Source organism: Pinus tabuliformis, chromosome 4_2 (genome assembly GCF_031772625.1).
Source record: "Pinus tabuliformis cultivar Carrire ecotype Pingquan chromosome 4_2, CPIR1, whole genome shotgun sequence".
Lineage (NCBI taxonomy): Eukaryota > Viridiplantae > Streptophyta > Pinopsida > Pinales > Pinaceae > Pinus > Pinus tabuliformis.
This window is the reverse complement of record NC_142304.1, coordinates 758,100,018-758,121,830: the sequence shown is the minus strand read 5'-3', so window position 1 is coordinate 758,121,830 and position 21,813 is coordinate 758,100,018. Positions and strand designations below refer to the sequence as shown.

Sequence of the window (21,813 nt, the reverse complement as noted above, 5' to 3'; positions counted from 1 at the left end):
ATTGAGACGGGCGAGGAACCTACTAATTTGGAGGAAGGATTACCTAATGCACAACTCTTTTCCATGCGCATCACGGACGGACACTTTGAAGATATAATCCACTTTCTGACAACAGGGACTGCGCTGAAGGAATACTCCGTCCAGCAGAAGAAGGAATTGGTGGTGCGCGCGACTGATTTTTCTATCATCGTGAGGCACCTATACAATATGGGTAATGATGAGATACTGCGAAGATATGTACCTGAATTTGAACGAAGTCAGATCCTCACGGAAGCACATGGGGGCACTGTAGGAGGACACTATGCAAGACGAGCGACCGTGCAAAAGATTCTCCGCGCAGGGTTGTGGTGGCCAACCCTTCATTAGGATTCAAAAGCACACTGTAAGGCTTTTGTATATGTCAAAGGATAGGTAAACCGCCACGTGGGAGCGAGATGCCTTTGAATCCACAAATAACGCTGCAACCCTTCGAAAAGTGGGAAATTGAATTTGTAGGTCCTATCAAACTTCAGGGAAAGATGGGCGCGAGATACATTATCACCATGACAGAGTACCTGACTCAGTGGGCGGCAACGTAGTTCGTCAAAGACTGCACAATCCCAATGACTGTGAAGTTTTGTTTGAACACGTGTTGACTCGATTTGGATGTCCGAAAATCTTGATGAGTGATCCCGGTACACATTTCCTAAATGAAACCATTAGCGTGCTAATAGAAGAGTGTCAAGTGTATCATCAGAAAAGCACACTGTATCACCCACAAGCTAATGGGATAGTAGAAGAATTCAACAAAATACTGGAGATTGTGCTGACCAAAGTATGCAACGCGCAGCGAAATGATTGGGACCTGCGGGTACCTGGAGTACTATGGGCTTATAGGACAACATACAAGAAACTAATAGGACATACACCTTTCCGGTTGGTTTATGGCATGGAATTTGTCATGCCAATGAAGTATATTGTACCTAGTCCGCGCATAGTAGCGCTCACAGGTATGATGGACCACGAAGCCCTGGAAGAGAGACTCATGCAGTTGGAAGAACTTGTGGAAGAATGGTACTTGGCTGGCTTTCATCAGCAGGTACAAAAGAAGCATGAGAAGGCCTGGCACGATCACCATATTAAGTTGCGCACCTTCAAGGTAAATGATTTAGTGTTGTTGTATGACAGTAAGTTTGATAAATTCCTAGGAAAGTTCAGAATGCATTGGCTAGGACCATACATTGTTAAGGAGGTTACAGATGGAGGTGCGGTACAGCTAGTCAAGCTAAATGGAAAGCCATTCCTAGGAAAAGTGAATGGCAGCCGATTGAAGCCCTACACGGGTGGCCCGACTATTTGACTAGCCGACAGAAGCACGATCTTCACACTCCAAGGATCCGAACGAAGGCGCGGGACTATAAATAAATGTAGGGAACACAGGCATGCATGCAAGGAAGCAGTTCCGACACCACGGTCTCGGAACAACGCATACAGGAAATCTAGCAGACAGTCGCTTAGTGCGCTTCCGACCTTGTAGCAGTTCAGACATAGTTGGAGGGACTCCAAGCGAAGATCTCCGCACTAACAGAGTGACTTGAGGGTGAGTCACAATGTTTATGTTGGAAGCATGTTGGGCATGGAATCCCCCCAAGGCATGCTCTAGGGCTTAAAGCCCAAGTTTTGACCAAGTCTTTTGTAAAAGCTCCACGAATTATGGGCGCAGAGTGTGAAGTTATAATAGATTCACAGGGTTGTCCACCCTCATTTTTGTAATGTAATGTTGGCTTGATAGACTTACCCATGGTCCGTAGACCATGGGATTGTATAAATAGAGTGAGGCTCTAAGTGTAGAGATAGCGAATATAGAGAGGAAGCATGATAAGTGTAAGAGACTGAGTCGAAGTCTAAAGTGTGTCTTTGGGTCGTAGAGTAGGAGAAGTCTTTGCAGCTGAGTGTGCAGAGGCCTAGTAGTCTGTAGCAGAGTGCGCGGACCCTTGCAACTGAGTGCATAGGGCAGGTCGAGTTTGTAATCATTAGAAGAATTAATAAAGAGAATTTTACCATATTACTGTGTATCTTTCCCTTTTTTAATGTATGATTGGGTTTAAATTGCAAGTGTACTATTTATTTGCTGCATGAACTCTTATGAATGTGTTGTATAAATAAATATAATGTAAGACATCCATTTACGTGAAGGCTTGGGAAGTGCGCAAAGCAACCTACGTGAAGGGACTAACCGTTGGACCGGTTCAACCTCTCAAACATCTCAAAGGTGCAGAAACCTGGTTCCAGCATCCCCCCATATTACTTCAGGTGAGACCTTAGTCTGCGCTCCACGGACTGTTGCCGAAAGGGCCAGTAGTACAAGTATTTGTTTGGCTAATTAACTCCGAACCTGGGACAGGCCCCACCAAGCCAACAATCTATGTTACCTCCAACAACGTGATGGATGATAGATGAAAAATATTGATGGGAAAAGGATATGTTACTCTCAATTCACATAAATTGATAGAAAATCGAAGTTAGTTAAGTGTTATCCACTAAGCCTTTACCACTGTGACTCAAACCTCATTGCTCATGTGCTTTTGTGGTAAACCTACAAAAGCACAAATTCTAGTTTGCAACTTGATCCACATTCAAACAAGATAAATTCATTCAAACATACAACACACATAGATATTTGATATTATTAGAAAAGTAATACTAATATTGAGCTCGAATCAATTTTGTTTGTAGGTCTTTCTCCTCTTTGTGTTTCTTCAATGTGATCTCTTTCTTTTCCTCTCTCTTCTTGGTCTCTCCCTCTCTCCGAGAAATCTATTTCTCTTCTCTTTTATTATATGTTATGAAGTAGCTCACAAAAAGATAGAAAAGATAGATAAATGCCTTAAAAATAAGCCTCTTCAAGGGGGTAACCTCCACACAGATGAACAATTATTAGATGATTCAAATGACAAAACCTCCTTTCTATATATAGGAGTCTAAGGGGTCACAATATAACCAAAGCTGACCTAACAATAATAATATAAAGGCACAAAAATAATAATAGTGAGATTCTGTGGGGCACAATAATAACAATATGGGGACAATAGGGGCACAACAATAACAATAAGGGATACACTGACAATAGTAATGGGGGAATCACTAGTATTATAGGGACCTAACATGCTTAAAAAAAGTGTTGTCCTCAATGCTTGAGTAGTTTTGGATGCTTTTGTATAAAATTCTCATCCTCCAATGTGGAATCTTCAATAGGTAAGTTCTTCCACTTGATGAGATACTCTGAAATTGATCGATTTTGTCGCTATCGAGTTCATGTTTCTTTGACTACTTCAGGTTCCAATATGATTTTTCCTTCCTCATCAAGTTTTGGCAATATTGTTTGAACTGGAAGCTTGTCACCTATAACCTTGTTTAAGCATGAGACATGGAAAACTAGGTGCACTCGAGAGGATGCAAGAAGCTCCAATTTGTATGCCATAGTACCTATCTTTTGCAACACCTTGTACAGACCATAATACTTTGGTGATAATTTATTATCCTTCTTAGCTTGCTTGAGGGACATTTTTTTATATAGTTGTAACCATAGGAATATCCAATCACCTACATCAAAACTTCTTTCATTGTGATGTTGATCTACCTGTTGTTTCATTCTATTTTCTGTGAAGGTGAGGTTATCCTTTAAGAGTTGGAGAACTTGTTGCTAATGCTCGATGTGATCTTCCACTACTTGAACCTTAGAATTTTCTCTTAAATATGATGTGATGGATGGTGGATGATTTCCATAAATTTCCATAAATAGGGTCATTTTTGTTGTAGTATGGAAGGAAGTGTTATACCACCATTCAGCCAAAGGCAACCATTTGACCCATTGTGTCTATTTATCAGATACAAAGCAACGAAGATATCCTTCCAAATATTTGTTTACTATCTCAGTTTTCCCATCATATTGAGGATGATAAGATGAGCTATGAGCTAACTGAGTACCAAGACAAGAAAATAACTCTGTCCAAAAATTTCCAGTGAAAATGATATCTTTGTCGCTTACAATAATCTTTGGGTTTCCATGTTGCTTTTGAATTGTTTCCATAAATGGAATAGAAATTGTACTTGCTTTAAATGGATGAGATAATGCACAAAAGTGTACATACTTGGTAAGTCTGTCAACTACCACCATGATAACACTCTTTCCTTTGGACTTGGGTAAACCTGTGAGAAAATCCATTGAAACCTCCTCCCAATGTTGGCTTCGAATGGATAAAGGTTGTAATAGTATTGGGGTCTTAATTTTTTCAACTTTATTTTGTTGGCAAACCAAACATTCTGCCACAAACTTTTGAATATCTGATTTAAGTCCATCCCAAAAAAATTCCTTCTTAACCCTATGGTAGGTTTTTAGAAATCCTGAGTGCCCTCCTAAGGGAGAGGGGTGTAATTCCCTAAGAATATTTTGTTTGAGTTGTGAATTCTTACATAGGTATAACCGATCCTTGTACCATAACGAATCATTTTTCAAGCTAAATGTATTAGATGTACTGGGATCTTGTTGTATCTTTTGAATGAGTGCCCACACTTCCTCGTCATTCTTCCATTCATCCCTTGCTTCGTTTATCCAATCTAGTTGGATAATAGAAATGGTGCAAAGAAATGCTTTGACATCCTCATCCTTTCTTGAGAGTGCATCTGCCACAACATTTTGCTTCCCTTTTTTGTAGATGTTTTCAAAGTCATAACCCAACATCTTTGTGACCCATTTTTGCTGCTCTTCTAAAGATAATCTTTGTTCTAAAAAGTATTTAAGACTATCCTGATCTGTTTTTACCTTGAAGTGTCTTCCCATTAGGTAGGGTCGCCATTTCTTAAGTGCATGTAGTATTGCCAACATTTCCTTCTCATAAATAGCTTTGTGTAAATACTTTCCTCTGATTGGACGACTTTCGAAAGCAATGGGTCTTTCTTCTTGCATTAAAATAGCACCAATTCCATTTCCTGAGGCATCACATTCCATAATAAAGGTTTTTGTGAAGTCTGGTCTAGCTAAGACTGGTGCTTGGCAAATTGTCTCTTTAAGATATTCAAATGCCTTCATTGCTTCTGGACTCCATGAAAATGTATATTTCTTCAATAATGTTGTTAGAGGTGCTACTATTCTCCCATAATTCTTAGCAAACTTGCGATAATACCCTGTCATCTTGATAAATCCTCATAGATGCTTTATGGATGTAGGGATTTTCCATTCCTTACAATATGACCTAGATATTCCACCTCTTGTACTCCAAAGAAACATTTGGAGATTTTTTCATATAATTGTTTCTCCTCCAATAGTTTGAGCACTATGTCAACATGTTGGACATGATCCTTCCAAGACTTGTTGTAGATTAGTATATCATCAAAAAATGCTAACACAATTTTCTAAGGAAGGCTTTGAAAATGGAATTCATCAAACCTTGAAATGTAGAAAGTGCATTAGTAAGGCCAAAAGGCATGACCAAAAATTCATAATGACCCTCATGAGTTCTAAATGTCGTTTTTGGAATGTCTTCAATCTTCATTCTGATTTCATGATATCCTAAAAGAAGATTCAACTTGGTGAAGTAAATTGATCCATGCAATTCATCCAATAATTCATCAATGATAGGAATGGGAAATTTATCTTTAATAGTGAGCTTGTTGAGCTCCCTATAATCTGGACACATGCGACATGATCCATCCTTCTTGTGAACCAATACTACTAGAGAGAGAAAGAACTTTGACTAGGTTGAATTATATGAGCCTCTAGCATTTCTGCAACCATACATTCAATTTCACTTTTTTGGACATAGGGATATCTGTAAGGCCTAATGTTTGGATGAACACTTCCTAGAATCAAATTAATAGCGTGATCATGATCACGAATAGGTGGGAGGCCTTTGGGAGTCTCAAATACCTTGGAATGATTGTCCAAGGCTTTTTGAGATCTGGAGAAATGGATGATTTCGATGCGGGAACCTCTCGTGAACATATTTGTGCAATTATGCCTCGTTGTTCTTTCTTTATAAGCTTTGTCATTCCGTTAGAGATGATTATCTTTCCCAGTTTCCCTGTGATACTCCTTAATTCAACTTCCTTTCCTTCTGAAGAGAATTTCATGAAAAGTTCCTGAAAATTAAAAGATATTGTACCCAAGGATTGTAACCATTTGACTCCTAGTACAACATCAGCACCACCCATTGGAATGGAAATCATTGGGCTATTCAATACGTATTCTCCCATGGATAGCTTGACGTTATTGCACTTTCCTGAGAAATTTATGGCTCCTCCACTTGCAACCATCACTTGACACTCTGGTGCTGGATATAGGAAGCAATTCAATTCCTTGGCTATCTTACAATGAATAAAATTATGGGTACTTCCCGAATCAATCAGCACTGTTACCTTTTTCTTCTTGATATGCCCTTCTATATTGATAGTTTGAGTGGTAATTCTAGCCAATGCATTACAAGATATGGTCGAATTCATTTCTTCTTTTTATAGGCTTTGTTCCTAGTGTATATCCTCTTTTTTTGACGTTTCTTGTTTCTTTTCTTCCTCCTCTTCACAATCTATGTAAAGTAATTTCTTTTCGGCACACTTATGACCTTTAGTGTATTTTCTATCACAACTGTAACAAAGCCCTTTTGCTCTTTTTTCTTCCAATTGTTGCGGTGTCAACCTTGTAGGTTGTGGATGGCTAGGGGCAGCAACACTTCCATATTTATGATTGTGAGTGGTAGGCTTCCTTGTTGCCATAATTTTGCTTTCCATTTTTCTTGTCAACCTGAATGCCTTCTCCAATGAATCTGGTTCCCAAAGGTGAAGCTCATGTTGTATGTTATCTTTTAAATTCCTTATGAACACATCAATCCCATGCTCCTTTGAAATATCTTTCACCCTTATATTCAATTTTTGGAAGCCCTCAATGTGCTCCATCATTGAACCTTTTTGTTTTAGATTTATCAAATGGCTAAAAAAAGTGTTGCTTTTTGTATCCTCATAATGTGCTACAATTTCATCCGTAAAAATAGGCCGAGTGACAATTTGTTTACGAGACCAAAGCCATCGATATCATACAAACTGATTTGGTTCCAAATATAAATTTTCAATGCGTACCTTTTGTGTGTTTTGCACATTATGGAGATCGAAAAATTGCTCCATCTATAGTATCCATGTTCCGGGATCCTTGTCATCAAACTTCCTCATATCAATCTTTGGAACATGGTGGTTCCTTGATCCAACGTTAGAGTCTATGAAATCATGATTAACAATTATTTTGTTCTAATCATGAGTTTCCTTTACTACCCTTTCGCCATTAGTAAGCATTTCTTGTAGAAGCTTTGTCAAATCTGTCTTCAAATCTTCCATGCCTTTTTTTAAATCATCCACCTTAGCTTCCACACCATCCATATTAACTTCCACGCCATCCATCTTAACTTCCACATCATTCATCTTAGCTTCTATGCCTTTCTTTAAACCATCCATCTTAGCTTCCACGCCATACATCTTAGCTTCTACGTATTTCTTTAAACTATCCTCTTAGCTTCTGTTACTTTTTGTGCAAGTGAAATTTGTTGCACTTGGTCTCGTAATTTTGATATATCATGTTGCATTTCTTCCTCTTCTTCATGAGTCATGCTAGAGCTTTCAGGTTTCTTACTAGGTGTTTCCATTTTCTTTCTTCGGGGCATCAATTACCGATAATAATGCTTCACTATGCCCTTTGAATTCCTTCAAACTAATTTTTCAAACCAAGCTTATGCAAAAATAAAAAATAAACTACACACCTTTTTTCACTTTGTAGGAGCTTGATATTGAATCTGATGTATCTATGTAATTGTGGATCTCCAAGGTCTAAAAAAATTTCTTGCGGTAACCCTCTGAGTAATCTTTCTAACCCCCCAAGTTTGATCAAGATTGGATTATCCAATGAAGAGTTATGCCAAATCGCCCACGATGACCTGAGTATAGAATAGTTCAATAGAGAAAACTTGTATGACGTGTTGTGGGTCATTGTTTCAACCTTAGGTTCTGAGAATGATACCCAAAAAAACTACAGTCCGCCCTCTTTTTGTAACTTCTTACGAACTGAATCTGATGCATAGAGCAAAATTTATGATGATTTTCTCAAGGTCACCTGTTTGGAATGTAATTTGGGGGTCTGCAAAATCCCTAACTTCCTCAGATTATATCTCCGAACATATAGAGAGACAAGATCTAAAATTCAGGCTTGAGGTTCAGCGAGATTTCATCTCAAATGGGTTTTTCTTTAGCTTCTAAAATGTCGCATAAAAAACATTATAGCAAAAATTCCACAATGACCTATTTGGAGCAACGAAACCTAGAATCCAAAGCTCTAATACCAAATGTTATGAAACTAGCTCATAAAAAGATAGAAAAGATAGATCAATGCCTTAGAAATAAGCCTCTTCGAGGGGGAAACCTCCTTTACATTACACAAATGAACAATTCTTAGATGATTCAAATGACGAACCTTTTTTTTCTATATATAGGAGTCTAAGGGGTCACAATATAACCAAATTCGACCTAACAATAATAATATAAAGGCACAAAAATAATAATAGTGGGATTCAATGGGCCACAATAATAACAATATGGAGACAATAGGGGCACAACAATAACAATAAGGGATACAACGACAATATTAATGTGGGAATCACTAGTATTATAGGGACCTAACATTATATAAAACAAAATATCTCATAAAATAACTTTCAACAAAATTTAAACCTAACTTCTAATCGATATCTTCAATTGGCTAGATTGCCTTGTTACATAGGAATTTGATAACATCTCATCTAACTAAATAGGTTCCTTTTAGGCTATTACTAAAACATTACACATTAAAATGGCTTAGGGAACTCAACTTCCCATGGTAAAAGAATTAGAGAACTAGCTCCCTTAATAAATGAGTTTTGTCCCAAGGGGTTAAAAGCGGTCTTTGTTTGAATATCCTCCTTCATCATTGACCATGCCTCTTATGGAATATTATTTTTCATATTTCTAGTAGGTGAATTGTTTCAAATACGTATAGAACAAGCCATTTCTTCCTCCAAAAATTTGTGAGACACATTTTTTCCTTTTTAGCATGCTCTTTACCACATTCATGATAATTATGTTTTTCCTCTTGAGTACACCATTATGTTGTAGTGCATATATAGTTGTGAATTGTTGTTTGGTGCATTGTTGTTTTCAAAATTTACTAAACTCATTCAAATCATACTTCCTCCTTTATCTAATCATGACACTTGAATCCAATTGCAACTCCACTTCTCCACCAGAGTTTTCAATTATATGAACTTGGTAAATACTTGCAATTTCTTCCCAAAGAAGTTGACCCAAGTATTTTTTCCATATTCATCTATAAAAGTTAGGAAATAATAACTTCTTCCATGACTCTAAGTCTGCATTGGTCGACACAAGCCATTATGAACCAACTCTAGGGATCCTTTTCTCTATAGGATACACCTTTAGAGAAACTATCCCTATGCAAGAATGCATCACTCACAAGTGCCACGTGGTTCATGGATGGAAGGAAGAATTTTGTCTATTCTTTTTGGTTGCAACAACTTCAAGCCACAAAAATGAAGATCACCATGTCTAGAATGTCATAACCAACAATCATCCATGGAGGTTGCCTTTATGGAAAATGAAGTATATTGTTTGCCAAAAGTTTTCACAAGTGGATACATTCAATTCTTGGTCATCTAAATTTTAACAGTTAAATTCTTACTATGAGGCTTATCATAAATGAAACACTCTTCTCTCTTGAAGACAACATTGCACCCATTTTGAGAGATTTGGACAACGCTTATCAAGTTATCTTTCAAAGTTGTATTTGGTCATCAAATTGACCACTTCTTTTCCCTTAACATCAACAATAAAGTCCATAACTTATTTAACTTTTGTTTTTAATGATTGATCCAAATTTGAAATTAAATCTACATTTCCAATCATGTGATTACTACATCCACTATCTAAAAACCACACATCATTTGAGATTTCATGGGAGACAAAAGATATAAGGAACAAAAATTCTTCATTTCTCTTATAGATATTTGAATAATTAGCCTTTTTTTTCTAGATTAGTTTGCTTCTTCCTACATTCACTCACATGATGGCCAACTTTATTGCAATAATAACATCTAATGTTTGTAATATTTGTGTGAACAAGAGGAGCGAGTGTTTGCAGAAAGAGGACATTGTATTTTGGACGAAAGCTTCGGAGAAGAAAGTTGAAGTTGCATCCCATGTGAGAGAAGAAAACCCCATGATTTGACTGAAAGCAATGTTTCAACTCTCACGTTGTTGAAGAAAATCAAATCGAATGTTGTGAAGCTCTTTGATCACTGAGATTGTAGATCACTCAAATATGTCGGACCTGCATTCTTGCAAGACTACATAGGCCGTTGCAGAAGACGTTTTTACGCTAAGAAATTTGTGAACATTTTCTTGCCAAGGTTAGGTCGTTGTCGTTGCTATAGACATGTTTTGCATAGTTGAGAGTTTGTGAACATTCTTTGGCCGGAACATGGATTGTTATAAATATTCTAGATATTTTTAGAGTGTTACGCTCATTGTTGTCATGACTTCAAAGACCATTGGGATTTGAACAAAGGGGACTTTTTTTAGGTATTTAACGGTGGGTTGTTTGTAGTTTGTTTTTAATTTATAGGTGATCCCTATAATTTGAAAATGCATACACAACTGACTTCAAGAAGCCAAAGCTTTGCTCATATTTTAGCTTTTACACGGAAGAGGTATGAAATATGATTGATAAAAATGATGATCCCATTGACGACTCAAGATGTTTGGGGTTGTGTATCTCGTGGATATACAGAATTATGAAACAACCAAATAAATTTGATAAATAATCAAAGAAATCAATTGAAAAAACATAGAACAAAGTACGCAAGGATATTGCATCTCATCTAAAATGTATTGGATGAAACTATCTTCCCCAAAATTTCTCTTGTGAAGTTCTCTAAAACTACCTATGATGTCTTGGAGAGGGTCTATTAAGGTATCGCTAAGGTGAAGACATTGAAACTGCAAACTTTGATAAGAGTCTTTGGAAGTTTAGTAATGAAGGAGTGGAAGTAGATAGATTGGTACATGATTTGAGTAATGAACATTATAAATTAGTTGAAGATATACAAAGAAAATGTGCCAAATTAAGAGGTAGTTGAAAACATTTTCAAAAGACTTTCCAAAAAGATTGATTTAATAGTGAGGGAATGAAAGAAGCAAAAGATCTAAGTCAACCTTTTGGTGGGTCTTTTCTCTACCACAAATTCAAGACAAAAATAACATTACTTAGCTTGAAAAGACATTCAAGACTATCTTTCTAGAGGCAAAGGAAGATCAAGAAACAGAGGGAAAAGGTGGAAGAGGCAAAAGTTAACAAGGAAACGAGGAATATTATTGCAATGGCAAAGGTTCATAGAGGCATGATTGTTCATACAAATATTGCAAACACTCAATCCTCTTGTTCACACAAATATTTACTGGGGCATCTTCCTTAGTTGATGTGTCTCCTTCAAGTGGAACGTTAGGTCTAAAGTTCTGGACACATTCCTTATAAAGCGGCAGTGACATATGACAACAACTCTCCTACGTTGAACAATCGTACACTGCACGCACACAGATCACGTCCTCTTTGGCTTTGATTTCAATATATTAATATGTTAATCGAAAACAGTGACTATGTCTATACCCACAAAGAAATGCACAATAACAAAATGAATTCCAAATTTATTTTCAATTTCTACTTAACTTCCCATATGCACAATAACAAAATGAATTCCAAATATATTTCCAATTTCTACTTAACTTCCTACAGCATCAACCTGTATTCTATATTTTTAATATAAATTAAATGGTATAACTGATTTTTAACTAGATAACTACTGAAATTTTGTTGAATTGAGGCTTCTGTGATCCATATCAAGTTTATGATAGATTTTTCGGCGTAAATCACAAGAAATTTCATTTGTCGACGCGTTTCGAACCAACCAGTGTGGTTCATCGTCAGGATAAGTTGAAGAATCAGATCTAGCTTAGCATCTTAAATAGTTAGATCAGAACATCCAATGGCTATAATTCTTGACTAGCTATATTGTCTAACGGCGAATCCTTGCACGGAAAAGCCATTGCTACTAAAGTTCATCAATTTGAACGGGCACGCTTGTAGGTTTCGAAGTTGAAGACTGATCTTGCTTTTAACCATTGGATGTTCTGATCTAACTATTTAAGATGCTAAGCTAGATTTGATTCTTCAACTTGTCCTGACGATGAACCACACTGGTTGGTTCGAAACGCGTCAACAAATGAAATTTCTTGTGATTTACGCCGAAAAATCTCTCATAAACTTGATATGGATCACAGAAGCCTCAATTCAATAATCGAATCCTTGCATGGAAAAGCCATTGCTACCAAAGTTCATCAATTTGAACGGGCACGCTTGCAAGTTTTGAAGTTGAAGACTGATCTGGCTTTTAGCCGTTGGATGTTCTGATCTAACTATTTAAGATGCTAAGCTAGATCTGATTCTTCAACTTGTGAACCACACTGGTTGGTTTGAAACCCATCGACAAATGAAATTTATTGTGATTTATGCCGAAAAATCTCTCATAAAATACTGAAAATTTGTAATTGAAAAGCAAATTAACAATGTACTTACATTACTCTTATCATTTTGTTTGCATTTTCCACATAAGATTTGTATACTAATATTTTCCGCCGTTTGTTCAGGTTGGGAAATTCGTCCAGCTCACGTCCACATTCTTGGGAGGTTTTTTCATTGCCTTTATGGAACAACCCATTGGCTTCATCCAAACAGACTCCAGCCTTGTATGTTGACTTAAGAAATCTCTTTATGGTCTCAAGCAAGCTCCTCGGGCTTGGTATGCCAAAATGGATAGCTTTCTTTTAGAATCTGGCTTTTCTAGGTGTTATTCTGACAACACTGTCTACACCAAGAAAGTGGGCAACTCTCTTATCATCCTTGTTCTTTATGTTGATGATCTTATTCTTACTGGTAGTGATCCCAACCTTATCAACCATGTGAAGTCCAACCTTAAAAGGAAATTTGAAATGACAGACTTAGGACACTTACACTATTTTCTCGGTCTTCAAGTCTTGCAATCCAAGGAGGGTATTTCCCTTTCCCAGTCCAAGTATGCTTGTGATATTCTTCGTCATTTTCACATGGAAGACTGTAAGCCAGCCCCTTCTCCCTTTCAGTCTGGAGTCAAACATTCAGTCTCTTGTACTTCTCCTGAAGATGATGCTACCTTATACCGTCAACTTGTAGGAAAACTCTTGTATTTAACTCATACTCGTCCTGACCTTTCCTTTGTTGTTGGCCTTGTTGCTCGTTTTATGCAAAACCCCCGTGAAAGTCATTGGAAAGCAACTAAAAGAATACTTCATTATTTTCGAGGTACAGTATAGTTTGGGATTCATTACAGTGCCAAAGCAGCTCCTCTATTAGTTGGTTTCACTGATTCTGATTGTGCTGGTGACCCTGATGATTGGAAGTCTACTGCCGGTTATGTCTTCACTCTTGGTTCAGGACCTATTACATGGGCTTGTAAGAAACAGGCTGCCATTTCTCTTTCGTCAGTAGAAGCAGAGTATTGTGGTGTCGTGGAAGCTAGTAAGGAAGCCTTGTGGCTTCGTCAGATCCTATCAGAGTTTGGCTTTGAGTAGCAGCATCCAACCACACTTTGGTGTGATAATCAAAGTGCCATTCAGCTATGCAAAGATCCAGTCCAGCATCAGCGCAGCAAACACATTGAACTACACATGCACTTCATCAGAAAGCTCATTCATGACCATGTTCTTGAAGTGCAATATTGTTCAACAGATGATCAGGTTGCAGACATCTTCACAAAGACTCTCACAGAGGCGAAGTTCACTAAACTTCGATATATGCTTGGAGTTCATGAAGTTGTCACTAAGGGGGGATAGGCTCTAGTGCCTCCTTCCTTCTCCTATTGTGTCATATTTGTAAATCCTTCAATCCTATCCCAAGTTGTTCTTAAGGGGGGATGTTAGGATATTCCGACACATAGGAAATAGTTAAGTTCAACTTGGTCTAGTATAGAGTTAGGTAAAGTGTGTTTCTTTACCGTTGTACATTTTGTAACTTACAATCCGACGGTCACGATATGTAGTGATCCGACGGTTCACTCTCTCCTCGGTATTGCCGACACTTGATCCGTGGCTTGACACCCGATTGGTCCATGAGTTCTATTTAAAGCGCATGGAGGGTCATTGTTCGGGTAATCCGTCTATGAGAGAAAGCTTATGTAAATTTTCATTCTTTGATTAATAAATTGCTTGAAGTGGCCACGTTGGCTCAGGCCGTGGATTGTTTCCCTCTTTGAGTGTTTTAACCACGTCAAAAATACTGGTGTATTGATTTGAGATCTGGTTGTGAGCGGTGTCCTTTTGGTGTTCTTTCTAGGAACTTACCCTGTAAATTCCTACAATGAAAACTTACCCTAGCATTGCTATGCATGATTCCCCTGGAAACTTACCCTAGCATTGCTATGCATGATTCCCCTTATTGCACTGGCAAGCGTTGTTATGCAGATGACAATATCAAAGATGGCAAGCAAAGGCCAGCAAGCATATGCGGAAGCTTGAAATGTTGTGGAGCAGAAAATTGGTGCAATTAGAACGGTAAGCATGTCATGGCACAAAGAGAGGTTTCTTTATTTTTGAGCTTTTGAGGTTACTATGTCCTCATATTAATAACACGAATGTCATGGCACAAAGAGAGGTTTCTTTATTTTTGAACTTTTGAGGTTACTATGTCCTCATATTAATAACACGGATTAGTTAAATTTAGGTTGCGTCATTTTCTGGCCAGAAGAATGCTGTGACTGACTATGAAAGGTCCCTAATCATTGCTTACAAGGCTACTGCTCACCTAGGGTTGGCAACTGGTTTTGGTTTTGGGTCTATCCTATTTATTATCTTCTGCAGCTATGCATTGGCTGTTTGGTATGGATCACTTTTAGTTATTAATGAAGGATATTCGGGCGGCAGTGTGATCAATATCCTCGTTGCACTTGTGATTGGAGGCACGTAAGTTGAATGTACATTGTAAAATGCATTATTGTCACTTGGTCAGGAAATTTGACTCTTTTTTTTCACCGATTTAAACTACATAAATTCATGTTAATTAATGAGAAATATTATGCTGGATTTCAGGTCTCTGGGCCAGACGGTAGAATGTTTGAATACCTGTGAAGTTGGACAAACTGCAGCTTACAAAATGTTTTAGACAATTGATAGAAAGCCAGAGATTGATGTATATGATACAAATGGATTGGTACTTGAGGATATTCAGGGTGACCTTGAGCTTAAAGATGTACACTTCAGTTATCCAGCGAGGCCTGATGTTCAAATATTTTCTGGATTCTCATTGGAAATACCCAGAGGTACCACTGCAGCTTTAGTTGGAGAGAGTGGAAGTGGGAAGTCCACAGTTATAAGTCTCATAGAGAGATTCTATGACCCACAATCTGGTGAAGTTCTTATAGATAGTGTCAATATCAAACAATTTCAACTTAAATGGATAAGGCAAAAAATTGGACTTGTAAGCCAGAAAGCTACTCTCTTTGCAACCACTATTAAGGAGAATATTGCCTATGGTAAAGATGGGGCAACACCAGAGGAAATACAGGCTGCTGCAGAGCTTGCTAATTCAGCAAAATTTATTAGTAACATGCTGCAGGTTTGTAGAAATAGATCTTGATTATGGGTAATCGGTTTTGGTCCTCCTTGTGGAAATACATTTCTTTTGCATGACTGCCAATTTGTGTATGCTGACAGTCATGGTTACTCTTTCTAGGGTTTGATACAATGGTGGGACAGCATGGGAGCCAATTATCTGGAGGCCAAAAGCAAAGGATTGCAATTGCCAGGGCTATTTTGAAAGATCCCCGAATTCTCCTCCTCGATGAAGCTACCAGTGCCTTGGATGTACAGTCTGAAAGAGTGGTTCAAGAAGCTCTGGATAGAATCATGATAAATAGAACAACAGTTATTGTTGCACATCGTTTGACTACTGTCAGAAACGCCGATATGATCGCTGTGGTCGAGCGTGGCTGTATTGTTGAAAAGGGTAAATTTCTACAATGCTTCAATGTTTACAATCTTTATTAACATCCACTAAAACATTTCTAACAAATCTACAATCTAACATCCACTTGCTTATAACTAAAACATTTCTTCTCCATTCCGCACTGTTCAACCGACAGAATGTAGTTGATATTTTGCAAAAGGCATCTTTTCAGATCATTACTCATTACTCGTGCAGATCTATTAATGGATCCGAGAAATGTTATTTTCAGGTTATTAACATCCACTAAAACATTATTTTCAGGTTTTAGGTTATCAACATCCACTAAAACATTTCTGACAAATCTATAATCTAACATCCCCATAGTTCAACGGACAAAAATGAATCTGAGAAATGTTATTTTCAGGTTCGCATTTGCAGCTTATCATGAACCCATCTGGGGCATTCTCCCATCTCATCATGAACACTCTGCAGGAAACGCATCCATCAGAAGAACAATTTGCAAATGATTCTCAGCGGATGGAAATACATTTGCATGATTCCTTGGGTGGTACTCATAATTCTGCTTCCTTGCCTGCTGTAGTTGGTCTCCGGGATGATGATGTTCAAGTAGATGAATTATCTCTTTCCTAAAGAGCTTTGACTCTTGTTTAATGCTTTAACCATTTTGCAATGTTATTACTAATTGGAAGGACTTATATTTCAGGTGATGTATGAGGAAGCCAGTCAAGTTGCAAATGATGCTGTTGGAAGCATTCGGACTGTTGCCTCTTTTTCTGCAGAGGACAAGGTGATGGGCCTTTATAATGAAAAGTGTTATGCTTCTTTGAAAGGAGGAGTTCGAGAGGGAATTTTAAGCGGATTTAGTTTTGGGATTGCAAATTTCATGTTGTATTCAGTATATGCATTTAGCTTTTGGGCAGGGTCTCAAATGGTTGAACGCGGGGAAACAACTTTTGCCAATGTTTTTAACGTAAATATTACTCATAATAGTTTGCCTATTTGAAAAAATTTCAAATGAGAATGCAATTATTTATTATGTGATATTGGAATTATTAGAGTTATTAGGCCTATAAAATATTGTGTAATTATATGAGTCAGCAGCTAATCAGCCAGCCTGCCATAGTGCATTAAATGCCTGGGGAGATGCAGACTGGATAGCCCGCTAACACGCAAATTCCCATTCTTATTTAGTGTCCAATTTCGTGTTAGCAGGCTATCCAGCCTGCATCTCCCCGGGCATTTAATGCCCTATGGCAGGCTGGTTAGCCGCTGCCATTATATGAAACGGCTGGTAATTAATTATAATAATGAGTTTATCATCATTTTCTAAGAAATGTATCTTCCATTGGATTTTATGTACTTGGTGTATCTTAGTATCATTGCATTTCTAAGCCCATAGAGTGTTTTTGTAGGATTTTTTTCCTCTCACAGTCGATGCCATGAGGGTTTTCCAGATAACAGGCATGAGCCCTAATATTGCAAAAGTCAAATTGTCTGTCAATTCAGTGTTCAAAATCCTTGATTGATGCAAGTGATTTCTCGGGAACTACATTAGAAAATATAAAAGGTGACATTGAGTTTCAACATGTTAATTTTAAATATCCTACTGGCCCTCACATACAAATATTCAGAGATTGAAGCATCATCATCCGTTCTCGAAAGGTGATTTGTGGATTTGGTAATAAAATGTTTTGTTGTAATATACATAATGATAGGTGTATTTGAGTTAGAATAATTGGTTTATACTTAATTGTCCCAAGTCTTAATATTGGCTTTTCTTTTTGGGTGTTGATCATGGTAGAGTGTTGCTCTTGTGGGAGAAAGTGGAAGTGGTAAATCAACTGTTATTTCGTTTTTGGAACGATTCTATGATCTTGACTCGGGCTACATATTACTTGATGTAGTTGAAATAAAAAAACTGCAAATTAAATGGTTGAGGCAACAAATGGGCTTGGTTAGTCAAGAGCCTATTTTGTTTAATGATTCAATTTCTGCAAATATTTCTTATGAACAGGATGGCCTTGTTTCTGATGAGCAAATTGTAACAGTGGCTAAAGCTTCAAATGCTCAGGAACTTCCCGAAGGATATAACACACGTGTGGGGGAGCGCAGGGTGCGGTTATCTGGAGGTCAGAAGCAACGAATAGCAATTGCAAGAGCAATAATTAAAGACCCTATGATATTGTTGTTAGACGAAACTACAAGTGCGTTGCATGCTGAATCTGAGCGGGTAGTTCAAGATGCATTAAATCGTGTAATGGTAAATAAGACCACTATTGTTATTGCTCATTGTCTTTTAACAATTAAAGATGCAGACATCATAGCTGTGATGAAGAATGTGATGAAGAATGGAGTTATTGCAGAACAAAGAAATCATGTTTCCATTAAAGATGGAGCTTATGCATTCTTGGTGAAACTTCATCAGAGGAAATTTTAAGGATGAAAATTTATCTTAAGGTTTAGAAACCTTAATTAATCTCAGTAGCTCTTGATATGCTAACTATACTATGTTTGGCCATATTTTTGTAAAAATATTCAAATTTCTAATGATTTTATATAGTCTTTATAAATTTTTGGCTATTTTTAAAGTAAAATACTTTTAAACTCTACAATTTGGGCCAATTATTTTCAGAAAAAATGGAAATTCACAAATGTTTTTTTTTTTTTTTAAATATGAAAAATTAAGCTAGCTGTCAATATTAACCCCTAAAAAATTCCTTGAACTACATATAGCTTCCACATCAAAAGTGAAAAAAAAGGTCTCTTGGATACATTTTATCCAAGTGGCTAACTCATACATGGATAAAGTGCAAAAGCATAATTATGTTATTATCATTTATCAATAAATCCAAGCAAATAAATAATCCCAGCTTATCTACATATCTAAACTACTTACTTGAAGTGAGCTACTTTTGAAGTGAGCTACTTTCTTCCTTTAGAAAATGGACTTTTATTGATCAAGTTAGTACATATTTACATTTTTTCATTTAAACACTATAATTACACGGGATGGAAATGTCCCTTTCAAACGTGAATTTTAACTAGTTTTCCAATGACATATTGTATATGAACTTCTTGAAAACTAGTTGTGTTTTCAATTTCATGGTCATATTTCTTTCCTCAATTTCATTAGACTAGATATTTGTTTGTTTTTCTCTCTCACCTCTGTTAGATGCACCAATATCAACAATATTTTTGTCCTTGGAACTATTAAGGTGAAAGGAGGAAAAACAGGAAGATGCAAGAATAGATTTTTCATTATATATATAATTAAGTAGCTATTACACTATAAATGATCAGTTCTTCATTATATAAATAAATGGTCACCAAAAATTTCAAATTAATATTCAAGCATAAGCATATTACAAATGAAAATGTTATTCTCATAGGATTAAAACAATAATGGAGCTACATGAAGAGTTAACTAAATTTTAAGAAAGATCATATTGTTTCCCAAATATGGTGTCTACAACATGATAAAAGTTGTTCTCTAAAGAAAAGAAAAGAAATTGGTAAAAAGAAAGAGTTCTCGATACATCAACACGAAAGTTACCAACAAGGAAGGCATAATTGGTTTGGTAATCACTTCGATTCTTTAATAATAAACATGGAACTCAAGTACATTTGTGAGAGTTCACTTCAACGTTTTAATAATAAAGAAGTAGCTTGAGAACCATTTGTATGTGAACTCCACGAGGCCAGAAAAAAAATTATTGAAAAAGATGAATGTAGATTTTTGAATTATCAAAGCAATGAATCTCTATAATATAAATAAGATAATTCTCACGACAAAACTAGTTAATTTCTTCTTTTAAACAAAAAAGAGAAAATACCCATTACATTATAGTTCTCTCTAATGTGGAAGTAGGCCCAAACCAAATGGCTATGCTCCTAAAATTTTGTAATTGTCATAAATCAATAACCTTGAATAGAAGGAAGTAAAAACCTCATGTAACTACAAAAGTTGAAGAAGAAAAAGACTAATCAATAGTAGTCGGCAACCACAATATTCAAACTTTGCAGTGAATTCTCAAAAATCCTTTATTAATAAGTGATGAGCGCCAATATTGCAGCAAGGATGCTGCAACTCCTGGGCTACCAAATTTACTTATCAACCCAGGGTTTGTACAAACTTGGAGGTGATAGTGCTGTATGCACAAGTAAAAGTGATGGTTCTGTCTATTGTCACTGTTCTGCTGGCGAAAGACCACTGGGGTTCCAAGCCAGACTTTTATGGAGTCGGAAGAAGTTTGATTCTTTGATGGAAAAAAGGTAAATCTACTCTAAGAGAGTTACTCTACTATAGTAATGGAGAAGGTCAACATGTAATGCTAAACCACACCATACCCTAATTAACCATTTAAGAAGCTATGCTAAGAAGAAATGCTAAATCAACACAAAACAAATGCTACTATCTAAGTTGCAGAAGTAAGAAGCATCAAACAATACTAATGTGCAAGTAAAGAAACTAAACTAAATCTGTTTTCACTTTTTTTGGTCTTTTTATGCAAACTAATTGTTCTTGTGGATGTGGCAAGTGGATTAAAGGTGTTTGAGGATGGCTAGAAGGTTTATGAAGTGGTTGGATGGTGTGGAGGATCCCTAGGAGGCGTTTTGTGGTTTCCTAGAGGTTTTTCATCAATTCAGCCTCAAAACAGGCCGTTTCAGGAAAACCTACAGGATGATCCTGTAGGAATTACAGGAAACCTACAGAATACAAGCGAGAGCTAAATGTGAGGTGTTGGAGGTGATGGGAGACCTAGGAAAGGTATGTGATGGGTGGAATGGAGTGTTAGAAGGTCTAGGATCATTCAGCAGTCAATATCCAAGATGGTAGATGGCTAGATTCGCTCAATGTGTTTGGGAGAATTTTAATGAAAAATGATGAAAAACTAGTGAGGGTGATGGTGAAAACAAGGGATGGCTAAGGTGGATGAAGTGGAAGGTGACTACTGGCTATGAAGTCTTTGTCTCCTCTTGAAGCACCTGCTCTATATAAAACATGTGTGTCTCCCAAAAGATATGCAACAAGATACATTTTCATAAACTAGAAAAATAGAATTAATGAGTCAACTGCCTATACTATGCATGAAGAAAGTTGTTGAAAGGAATGAAAGCATGAATGACATCTACTGCAGAAATGTAGATGAAAAATATGACAATGGATTCTACCTTGTAACATTAACCAAATACTAAATTAAAGACAACAAACTCCAAAGCTCATAAAAGAACTAAAAATCTGTGTTTTTGGGGCTGCTTAAGGGTCCCTTCCTCAAGTCATGGTCCCAAAGGGAGGAAGTGATGCTGAGACACCTGCTAATAACCTTGTGGTGATCCTTTTTCTCCTTGCTAACTTGCTACTTGAAATAAGGCACAAATGGAAGCAAACTATCACACAACCAATCTAATCTACACTACTTGAAATGGAAATGCATCTAATAAGCAAATTAACAATTAAGCTATGAATCTACACTAAACATACATGTACAATCAAGAGGAGCCTTGGCTGCTAGGGTTGGGCCCTGACCCAAGAGCTTCAACCCTCTAAGTTAACTTATTGCTGGCTCAAAACAAAACTCATTCTTATTACCAAAACATCAAATTACATCAAAAGAACTGTCACAATTTTTGCAGCTCGAAAATAGAGTAGTGTTTCACAATAAAAAATCTGAATCCTACTGAGGTCATAGGCCTCTCTA

At 36.9% G+C, this 21,813-nt stretch overlaps 1 pseudogene across 1 annotated transcript in view; it reads left to right on the top strand.

Annotated features, from left to right (window-relative positions):
- Positions 1-18,625, top strand: part of LOC149171813 (ABC transporter B family member 4-like) — a 31,162-nt pseudogene extending 12,537 nt beyond the window's left edge. Inside the window, exons 2-8 of the transcript XR_016259248.1 lie at positions 14,873-15,111; positions 15,238-15,763; positions 15,862-16,153; positions 16,518-16,720; positions 16,818-17,103; positions 17,546-17,619; positions 17,916-18,625. The product of XR_016259248.1 is annotated as an ABC transporter B family member 4-like (transcript). The remainder of the gene's footprint in view (positions 1-14,872; positions 15,112-15,237; positions 15,764-15,861; positions 16,154-16,517; positions 16,721-16,817; positions 17,104-17,545; positions 17,620-17,915) is intronic.
- Positions 18,626-21,813: the final 3,188 nt, after the last annotated feature.